Source organism: Corvus cornix, chromosome 28 (genome assembly GCF_000738735.6).
Source record: "Corvus cornix cornix isolate S_Up_H32 chromosome 28, ASM73873v5, whole genome shotgun sequence".
NCBI classification, from domain to species: domain Eukaryota; kingdom Metazoa; phylum Chordata; class Aves; order Passeriformes; family Corvidae; genus Corvus; species Corvus cornix.
In genome coordinates this window covers 3,804,005-3,814,668 of record NC_046356.1, presented here as the reverse complement: position 1 = coordinate 3,814,668, position 10,664 = coordinate 3,804,005, and the positions used below count along the sequence as shown (strand labels likewise).

At 47.3% G+C, this 10,664-nt stretch overlaps 1 long non-coding RNA gene across 1 annotated transcript in view; it reads right to left on the bottom strand.

Moving 5' to 3' along the window:
• LOC120411437 overlaps positions 1–10,664 on the bottom strand; it is a 13,704-nt gene continuing 3,040 nt past the window's right edge. Inside the window, exon 3 of the long non-coding RNA XR_005603740.1 lies at positions 1–8,895. This is a non-coding gene — a long non-coding RNA (uncharacterized LOC120411437). The remainder of the gene's footprint in view (positions 8,896–10,664) is intronic.

The window sequence follows — 10,664 nt, the reverse complement described above, 5'->3', positions numbered from 1 at the left end:
TTCTCCAGGAATTCCATCCCAGCCCCTCCCCACCCTCACAGGGAGGAATTCCTTCCCAGTATCCCATTAAACCCTGCCCTCTATTAATGTAAAGCCCATTTGTTGCAGGGCAATAATTATTTGATATCTTCTCCTCTTGGTAAAGTCCAGTTTCCCTCCCTGATGCTCCTCGGAATTCCGGCCTTGTCCCGTGTCCTTCCCAACGTGGGCAGGCCGTGTCCCTTCCAGGGAAACCAGCTGCCCACGCCATGTGTGCTATCACTTATTTTTGGGATGAATGTGCACATCCTCTGCTTGGTTTTTTTTAGTGTCTTTCCCTGCCAGAGGTTGTGAGTGAAGATTCCCCTGCTCCAGGAAGAGACGGATCCGTGATTCCAGAGCTGGCGGAGCTGTGGCCCTTCCAGGCTCCACTGAAGCTGCTGAGCCTTGGAGTGACTCCGTTCCAGGCCTGGAGAGAGGGATCTTCCTTCCTCACGATGGGAATGGGACAAGGAAAAGCCAGTCCTGGCCTGGTTGCCTCGGTGGGAGTCTCCTGAGAGCGAGCAAGGAACAGGCACGGGGTGCGATGAGATGGGATTTAGGGCCCTTCCAGCCCAATCCAGTCTGGGATTCTGTGGGATAAAGAGTGAGTGCACAGGGAGAACTGGGGTGATCCTGAACTTCCAGAGCTCAGGGAGCAGCGGGAGGAATGCAGAGGCTCATGGAGACCCTCCAGGTGGGCTGGGTTATTTGGTCTCCTGCAGCACATCCAGGGAATCGGCTTGGGAACAGCAGGAGGTGACACCAGTGACAAAGCCCCGTCCCAGGTCCAAGGTTTATCCAGAACCAGGGATCCAGGATCACCCTGGACATGATCCTGCATTAAAACACGATCCAGGAGTTCTGCTGGATCCAGAATCTCCTCTGTGGCCCTGGGCAGGCCCCAGCACTGTTGGACATTCCCAGTCCCACAGCGGTGATCCCAACCCATTCCCAAATGCCTGAGCCTGTGTGTCAGCAGGATCCTGTCCCAGGAGAACCGAGACACCTGGAATTCATCTGGACTTGACCAACCCGAGGGCAGGAGGCCAAGGAAGGTCCCACAAACTCCCTTTGGGACCAGGCAGGGACAAAGGGTGACCAATCCCAGGGGTGCGTTGGGATCGGGAAGAGCTGTCTCCCATCCTTCCCCGCCTCTCCTGTAACGAGCCTTGCAGATGGGGGTGGGAATGCTGCCAGAGCCACCCTGCTCCAAGCAATTCCCCGGCACATGGCGCAATCCCACACCCAGGAGGGTCGTTAAAACCCTACAGGAAACGTCCCGCATTTTTTCCTTTGCTATTCATGCCATTTTCTAGCAGGGACAATAAAGATTTGGAGCTCTGGATTAAGCTCATTTGTAACAATGAGCTCCTCTTCCTCCAGCAGCCAGCGGGAGCTCAGACGCACTGAGGAAACCGGGAATAATTAACTGGAATTGTACTGGAAAATCGGGGAAGGCTGAGGGATGTTTTGTCTGAGAGAGATGCAAAATGATCAGAGGGTGAAGCTTGCTGGGAATTGTTGTTGGGACTTTAATGCTCACAGTATTCAGGTTTTCCCAGTAAAAGTCCTTTGGCTGTGATCACCCGGTTTTTTTTGGGATTTTCTCCTGAAAAACACCTCCCAGAGTCATAATGACAATAACACAGATTTACTGCTCCGTGTTCCCAAAACTCCTCCGGATGGCAGAGCTTAAAGAACCAAAGCTCTTCGAAGCAGCCTGGCTTTTCCTCTTCCCCTAAACGATGCATCCCATTGATCTCTGTGGTCAAAGCTCCCAATTTTGGAATGCAGGGATCTCCAGGCAGGCAGTAAACAGGAACTGGCTCCTCGCAGGCAGGACTGGAAGTGCTCAGGGCTCTGAGATCACGGTGGAGGTGGGCAGACAGCACGTCCACGCTTTAATAGCTTTGGGACCTCTCTTAGGGAGCACTGAGCTGGCTTTGAACACATCCCAAGAATTATTAACTCCAAAGGAACATCTGGCACCGACCCCTGGACAGGCAGAACCCTGGAGCTGAGGGATCCTGGGAATCTCCTCACTCTGGAGCTGCCTGAACACGGTGGGCTCAGGAGCTGCACAAAAATGCACGTTTTGGGTAGGAAAAACGGCATTTCTGCGCTCCCAAGGACCTCCCAGATGAGGATTTGGTGTCCTCAGGTTGCTGCCTCCTGGCACAGCTGGCACAGCCCTGGGGACACCCAAAACAGAGCTTCCATCACTCCTTTCCGCTGGGAGGATCCCAAGAACCTGACAATATTCACCCCTAATGACAGGGACAGGGAGCGCAGCCAAAGCCAGGCAAAAAGGGAAATATTCAGCTCGGGGCTCCAGAGGAAACCTTGTTTTTTCCAGAGAGCCAAGGAATGGAGCCTCCATGCCCTGGAGACAGAGCTGGGCACATCCCCCAGGGAAAATCTGGATTTCTCAGCCTGTCCCGCCCCACAGGGAGGAAAAGTGGGGAGCTGGGAGTCGCCTTTCCCAGGAACTGTGGCCAGACTGCCCACAAAGCTGCCCTTTCTGTGGGTATCCCAAGGGAACACCGGGATATTTTCCATGCCAGGGGTTTTATTAAGGAAACCTGCCCAGGTCTCCTGAATACACACAGCAAAAAGCAGCTTTTCATTAATTAATTCAAAATTAATGCCACTTCTCTTGCCTCTTCCTCTCACCGACTTCAGCAGGGGCTGGGTTTCCCCTCCCATTTTCCCTTTTTCCATTAAAACCCCCCCAGCAAATCCAGCAGGAAGATATCTGGGATAATTTAACAGCTGGAAAAAGGCAAACCCAGCAATCAGGTCTTTTCAGGACACCAGTGATCAAAGAGGTGCTCTGTACAAATGGTTTTGCAGCCAGTTCTTGGCAGGAGACAGAAACCTTTTCCCTGCTGGAAATGAGATTTAAGTTGTAAGGAGAGGAAGAAAGGATCGATCACTGTGTGTTAATTCCCTTTCTCCCAAACTCAAAATACCAGGTAGGACAGAGAAAAGGGGGAATAAATTGATTATTGAATGTAATATTCTCTGTCTTGTCTCAGGAAGAGATTAAATTCACCTAAATTCACTTAAATTCGGTTTTAAAAGGAGTCATTGAACATCTGTGTGAGGAAAAAGGGCTTTTTGTTATATAGGAAAATGGGGAAGAAAACCTTTCTGAATTACAACGAAAATTCTCTAGGACAGGTGGGGTTTTTTTGCTGTGGAATCAGGAATTCGTGGAGGACATAAAGAATAGGGGGGTAGAGGAAGCACCAGCAAATTTTCCATGTTGTTCCCTCTAAAGTGGTCTCGTTATCCTTATGCAAAATGAGAATCTTGAATAAGAAAATGGATTTATTACAAAATTCTTCCTCTTCTGGGGGGGTGCTGGAGCAGAGCTTTGGCTCAATCCTTTTTGCCCATCCCCCCTTTCAGCCGATATTTAATCCCCAGCAAACCAGAACGAAGTTTTCTTCCCAAAAACTGCCTTTAATGCCTTCAGGAACTGCTCTCAAAATCTGAAGGATTCCAGCTCCTGGGGGCCGAGAGAGGGACAATCCCCTGGTGTATCAGTTCCTCACTGCTGTCCCCTTTCCAGGGATTTCCTGAGGCATTCCAGAGGTTTTCCAGCAAGGATCATTCTGGCTGTGACCAGAATGAATCCACGGAGATGCTCTGGGCATGGGGAAGGACAGGGACACCCTCAGGAGCAGGAGCACTTTGTCTCTCTCCAAAGAGATTTCCTCCAATAAAAAGATGCATTTCCAAAGAAGAAGAAAAAAAAAAAAAGGAAATTCCAGAAATAAAAGCCTGGAGCAGTTAGGGAGCAGTGGGAAACACTTCCATGCAGGAGCATCTCCCCTCTCAGCCCGGCAATGCTCTGGAGCTGCAGCTCCTTCCTGAAGGTCATTAACAAATTCAAATCAAAATAATTCATTAAAGAGGTTCAAACAAACAGCTGCACTCGTGGGAGTGCTCTTTTCACCCCCTCATGGCTTTTGAGACAACCACTGGATCCTAACTCCATCCTTTTCCTGGCTCCCACCCCCTCAGCTCCCCTTACCACCCGTCTCTTCTCACACACACGTTTTATTTTGCTCGCCTTTGAGACATTACAGATTATTGGCCCCAGCTGAAAATGGTGCTGCTTTGGACATCCTTGATGAGCTCAGAGGAAAATTCAGCATCATCCAGGCTGTGGGGTTGTTTTGGGGTTTTTTGTCACTTCCAGAGAAATGGAAAAATGGCGTGTGCAGGCTCACAAGGGGTGGGAAGTTCTCCAGAAAGAGGGAGGCTGGAGACTGATCCAAACCTCTGGAGTTTTCCAGAAAATATCAGCCCCAGAAATCTCACAGGAATGAACTGGCTCTGGAGAATGCTGGCACTGCCTTCTCCCGACCCCACCCAGAGCTGAAAAACAGTCTCAAGGGCAAATCTGCTCTTTTTCCACAACAATTTTCAGGATCATGGGCTGTGGAGAGATCCAGAGTCAGTCCTTGCTTCATCTAAACTGCTCTTCCCACCCAAAAACTGCAAGGGCACAAGTTTGGCCTGATTGTGATGGTCCCAAATTCCTTTAATTTTAATTCCACATGGAAACAAGATCAATTCTCTGCACTTTTGCAGTGTTCCTTCCATAAAATTCCAATTACTTTTGGCCAGCACAGGGTCAGGTTCTTCCCTGAACTTTTCCCTCGAGCCAGAGCACGTTGGGTGTGACATCAACAGCCGGAGAAATACCCACCAGGAGAGAGAATTCCAGGAGCTCTCCCTGAATTCCAGCTGCCTCCTGGACATCTTTTCAGCCTTGGAGTGCTTTCTGTACAAGCCATTACAGCCTCCACCACTTCTTCCAGGAAAAGCACACACAATTCCAGGAACCCCACGCCTCAGGTGGAGAAATGGGAATGACAAAAGGAACTTTTCTGCTGGCAAAGTGGAGTGTCCGGACACAAAACGCAGCAAAAGCTGCTGAGAGGGCTGAGATTTCCCAAGAAAATCAAATATCCAGGCATGGCTTGGAGAGGGGAACTTCTGGAGAAGAGGAATGAACAAGCCTAACCCTGTACACTCAGCAAAATCTGATCTCACAGCCTGAGCTCATTCCCTGGCTCCCAACACAGCGGGAAGAGAAGTTGCTCCTGGGGAGATCCAAGTCCTAAATCTCCTCCTAAAACAGGAGCTTTTTGTCATTTCGAGCTGCAGGTGCCCCTTCCTTTGCTTGCTTTGTGGTTTTTTTTTCCCCAGCTGAGGTTTGTGGTGGCCTCTAGTGGAACAGGGAACAAAAAAAGGACAAAATGTGCGAGGCATGTGCAGCTTTACCCAAGGCTGTAGATGGCTGAATTAGTGGGAATTCATTTAAAACTCCACGGAAAGGGCTGATCCTATAGCTTGGCCTGAGGGTGATCCTCCATTTCAGCCCATGAGCCATCCTAGAAGGGAAGAACCCCACAAAGCCGTTTTTAGATGGTATTTTTGATGTCCAAATCCACTGAACAACGTCCCTTGGTTGTTTCAGCCTTTTGGCCTCCTCGGGCAAGGAGGAGGATGCAGATTTTGGCTGGATTTGGGTGGAGCCCCAGGAGAAGAGCTCAGGATTGCTCTGGGATCACAGTCTGGGGTCACAACAATCCTTCAGGCTGTTCTTGTGCTCCAGCCCCCCCAAGATTTGGCCTCTGACTTCCAGACAGAAGAGTGGACACCCCATCCAGGGCTGTAGCACCTTCCTGCCCTCCATTTCCTTGGAATTCTCATGCTCACAGAAAATTCCAGGGTTTTTATCCACCTTTCCTCAGGATTATTCTGATAGGGTTTTCCATCATGACCTTCCACGCTTTGGACTTTCCATTTTGCTGCAGCTCCTCCCCACCCTGGCTGCTGGCCCCGGACTCCTCTCGCTCCAAAAGAACTCTTTGCCCAAACTTTAACATTATTTTTCAGCCGAAATGACATCATTGCTGAAGTGCTGTTTAAAATTATTGCTCTCCAGACCTTCCTCACATCCCCTTTTGCAATCCCCTCTTCATCTGGAGCCAGGAAGGTGGCCCGAAACTGGGGTGTCTTGTCCAAGCCTGGAATGACACGTCCAAGCCTGGAATGACACATCCATTCCAGGACTTTTGCTCTGCCTCCATCCTATAGCCAAAAAACCCTCCACAGGATCCAGTTTAACATTTCAATTTTTAATAACACTTGCTAACAAGTCCATAAAAATAATTCTGTGTTCTGGGCCCTCTCCACATGACATCAGGCTCATGGATTTCTGGACCAGGCTGGAGAAGCCGTTCACAAACTTCTGTTTGCTCATAAATCAAGGCCAGCAGTGACGTTTTTAGCAAAACCAGCCCCAGTTCAGAGTTTCCAGACTCCAGGGTGGGTTTGCTGTGTTGCCACGGGCCTTGCTCTGAGTCCAGCAGGCTCCACTTCCCTCAGAGCACCTGTAGCAGCCTCTGGAATGTGAATCCTGACTGGCACCACTGTCGGTGGCTCTTCTGCGTGATCCTGGAGGGATCAGCATGGAAAAACTCCTTATCTCTGTATTTTCATGGCTCTTGCAGACCCTTTCCAGTGATTATTCCTTGGCCAGCTGGCTGCCTTTCCCAGTGGGAACTCTGCCTCCTCACACAGCACATGGAGAAGCCAAGAGGCTCCAGTGGCTCTGGAAGGGCAGCTTGGGTCAGGGCCAGGGAGGTCCTGAGGTGTTTCCATCACGATCCTGAGGCAGTGACAGGACCCAGCATCACCAGTTTGGGGTGGGAGGATCCCTCCCGAGGCTGTGGAGCCACATGGAAAAGGGAAAACTGATAATCCTTGGCAAAGGAAGCAGCAGGAACACGCCTGAACATCGGTGGGATGGGGGAAACCTTCCCAGCACGTAGGGGCAGATCCAGAGTTTAAGGATCCCTCTGTTTTCAGGGTGTTGGTGCCATAATGGAATAGGAACGTTCCCCCTCGGGAATGTGGGGAAATCTGGGAGCCCACAGCCCCCTTGATCTTCTCCCAGGCTGTTTGATGACATTCCACCAGTGGCCTGGGTCCATTTCCAAGGAACTCCTGACTTCTGGGAAGGCCTTACAAAACTACACTGCAGCCATTCACAGCCTGAGGGCAGCCCTGGCTGGATTCCTCCTCAAGTCCACAGGATTCTGCAATGAAAACATTCCTTCCCCTTCAGGCTTCTCCCCCTCCTAAAAGCATCACCCCAGACATGACAAACACAGCTCCTTGGAAGGGCTTCCATGATGGCAAAACAACTGCAACACCCAACACTTTTGGGTTCCCGCAATTCCGGCTTATTTTTATTCAAAGAGGAATGAAAAATAAGTGTAAACTTGATGAAATATCACCAGCCTTTCCTATAGCTGTGGAAGCATAAATGACTTCACACTCCTTGTTTTCCAAACTCGGAATATTTGCAAGGAAAAGATAAGGCCGAGCTGGCGAATTCTGTGTTTAACATCAAAAGGAGCTGAATAGGAAAATTCTTCAGAGATGGAGGCCTGAAAGTGAAATTTTCCTGTTTCAGGGTCTTTTTGGATGAGGGTGTTCAGTCCTGGAGCCACATTCCGTGGCCAAACATACCTTGCACATGTTGGGACACTCAGACAAACCCCAATTATTGATTCCTTACATTATTTCTTACTTTTAAGAGCCAAATTAAGATTTCTCCCACAGCAGGAAAGAAGGATTTCCTTGGAAGGATTTTCTTTCTGTGCAGAGAATGCAGATATGTTATTCCCTTACAGAAAAAGTACAGAAAAAGCCAGGGTGGGACTGCAAAAACTCCTGATTTTTAAGTGATTTGTTCTTTGAAGAAACAAACCCAACCTCAGGTTTAACCCTGAGTCTTCTGCCTGCCCCAAAATTAAAAACCTGCTGTGCATCAGCAACAATCTGAGGAGAAATCAGCTGTCACCACATCCAAAACCTGCTGAAACTCCACATATTCCCAAATTTCCACAAGATAACCTGAAAATTCCTCATTTTCCTCTCTTTTCCCCACTCCAAGTGAGGATCACCAGCTCCACACACACATCCCAGCCCTGTGGGAAGCCTGGATTTTCCATTACTCCACAATCACCTCCATCTGCCCAGGAAAACTGCCAGGAATCCCAACAAACAAGGACACTTTGGAGCCCATCAAGAGCTCCAAACTTTGTTTTTAAGCTCAGCTACAACATCTGCTTTGGAGAAATCCCGGGGTTTTTTTTCAAGAGCTGCCGATGCCCCTTTGGAAACTGAGGATTTTTAACAACTCTGCTCCTTCCAGCTTTAATAGGTAACAGATCCTCCCAAATATCTCAGGATATCTCTCAATATTCAGGAATTCCAGCCATTTATTTTTTGCCCTTTGATTTTATGAACTCTTGTCTTTTTCCTAGCTAGTTTTAGCTTCACATCACTTCACATGGTAATTCTGCAAATAAAAACCTACCAAAAGCCACGAGTTCTGTCCATAAAAAGCTTTTTCTTCCCTACATTAATTTCTTGAATCCAGGTCCTGTCCTGTTGTTTGGGATGAACACTTCAGCTCTTTTCAAGGAGAGGGAGTTTTAATACATTTTTGGAGGGAAGGATTTCAAGTTTCCTACTGAAACACAGTATTTTTAATTCTTATTTGAATATTGAATTACAATTTAATGGCTTTTTCATGTCCATTTGGCTGGTTTAGAGCACCAAGTTTCATTTCCTGCTTTTCATCTCCTGCTGTTATCTTTTAATGTCTGTTATCTTTTATTATCTGTTATCTTTTAATGTCACTCACCATCCTTAATTTCTAAGAACTTTCTTCATTCAAAATCCCTGCAGAAATGCCAAAAACTTCTCCTCTTTTTCCATCATGAAGTTACATCCCCATGACTTGTTCTGGGAATATTTCTACATCCACAATTAAACCTGCAGGGAAATCAGAATTAAACAGATTTATCACAATTTGCTGAAGGAGAAAAGCAAAAAAAAAAAATCAAGAGTAAAAACCCTTTTCTCTCTACTGAAATAAAAGCTGGATTTGCACTTCCCATTGCACTGAGGTTCCTGGCACCTTAAAGAAATTCGTACATTTATTTCATAACACTTTTTGGAGATGTTTTGAGCTTGTGAAAACATTCTGGGCATTAAGGGGCTTGGTAAAAATATAAAAATTAAAAAGATAAAAAGATAAAAATGACCACTCAGTGTCCCAGCACTCAGTGGATCTTTCAATGAGATGTGAAAATGCTGTGATAGGAATGTGTTAAGACTGAAGTCTATAAAACTATAATTAAAAAAAAATAGGATTTTTTCCCTCCCATCTTCCTTTTTCCCAGCATTTTTATCCCAATCCCAGCCTGCCTGGCCAGGGCTGGAAGTGAAGCTTTGCTGACATTAAGGATGAATCCAGCTGCAGATCCCTAAAAATCCACGCTGCATTACTTCCAATCCAGGGCATTTTAGGTCTGGGCTTATTAATTCCCCGAGAGCCCACTAAATATTCAGTATTTCCATCAGGAGGGTTTATGGGGCCATTGCTCCATGGAGGAATTTTATGGGAGCCGGGACCTCTCGGCATTTGCATCATCAGCCACTAATTAGTGAAAATTCACTGGGAATAAACATAAATACCTCCCCAACCTCCATCAACAAAAATCCACTGGGAATAAACAAAAATATCTCCACAAATCCACAAAGTCCTGCGGGATTTGTTGCTCCAGAAGCTCGGGATGGAACAAAATCCCAGCCAGCCCAACCTCTCCCTGTCCCGGCATTCCAAAGGGAAAAAGCTGAGGGAAAATGAGGAAATTCTGGGGGAAAAAATCCATTTTAACTATTCGTGTTTCTTAGCCCATTTTCTGGGAAGCTTTTTTGAGGATTCTGTGGGATGAAGGGAGCTGTAGGAATGGTGCGATCCCCAATATTCCTAAACAAAAGGGAAATGTGCATTGCTATGATCCCTCCTCGAGCTGTTCCTGGGATTCTTTCTTTCCCAGCTCCTTTAGCTTTCCTTCTGTGTCCCTCTCGTGGTAACTCAGGAGAAATGGCCCAGCTGCCCTGGAAAAACTCATTCCCATCCATCCCAAATTTTTTTTCCTATGGATTTACTGTTTTCCTTTAAATAATAAAAATCGCTTTATCGGACTTTTGTCAGTATAGAGAAGTTTTTTTCTTAAAGAAAACCCAGAGCAGGTGGTTTTCTGTTCTTTCTTTTATTGGTATTCAGGTGTGGTGAATTAAGTAAAATTTTAAGGGATTTTCCTTTAGGATTTGTTGTAAGGAAAAGGGAAGAAAAAAGGCAAAACAGAGACAGGGAATGGAGAATTAGGATGAAATTCTTTATTATAAAAGGCACTGGAACAGATTGGTTGTGAATTCTCCATCCCTGGAAGTGTCCAAGACCAGGTTGGATGGGGTTGGAGCAACCTAGGATGGTGGAAGTGTCCCTGCCCACGGCAGCGGGTGGGAATGGATGGGATTTAAGGTCCTTCCAACCCAAACCATGCTGGAATTCTGTGATTTTTAAACACTCTGAGCTCCCTGAGCATTAAACAAAAGGATGTGAACAGAGCAAGGGGGAAAATAAAGCAAATAAATCTCCTTAATGAACCTCCTGGGTGCACTTATTGCTCTGTGACCCAGCTCTGGGTGGGAGCTTTCCTTGAGCTCCTCCCTCCCCACCTGATTCCCTGCTC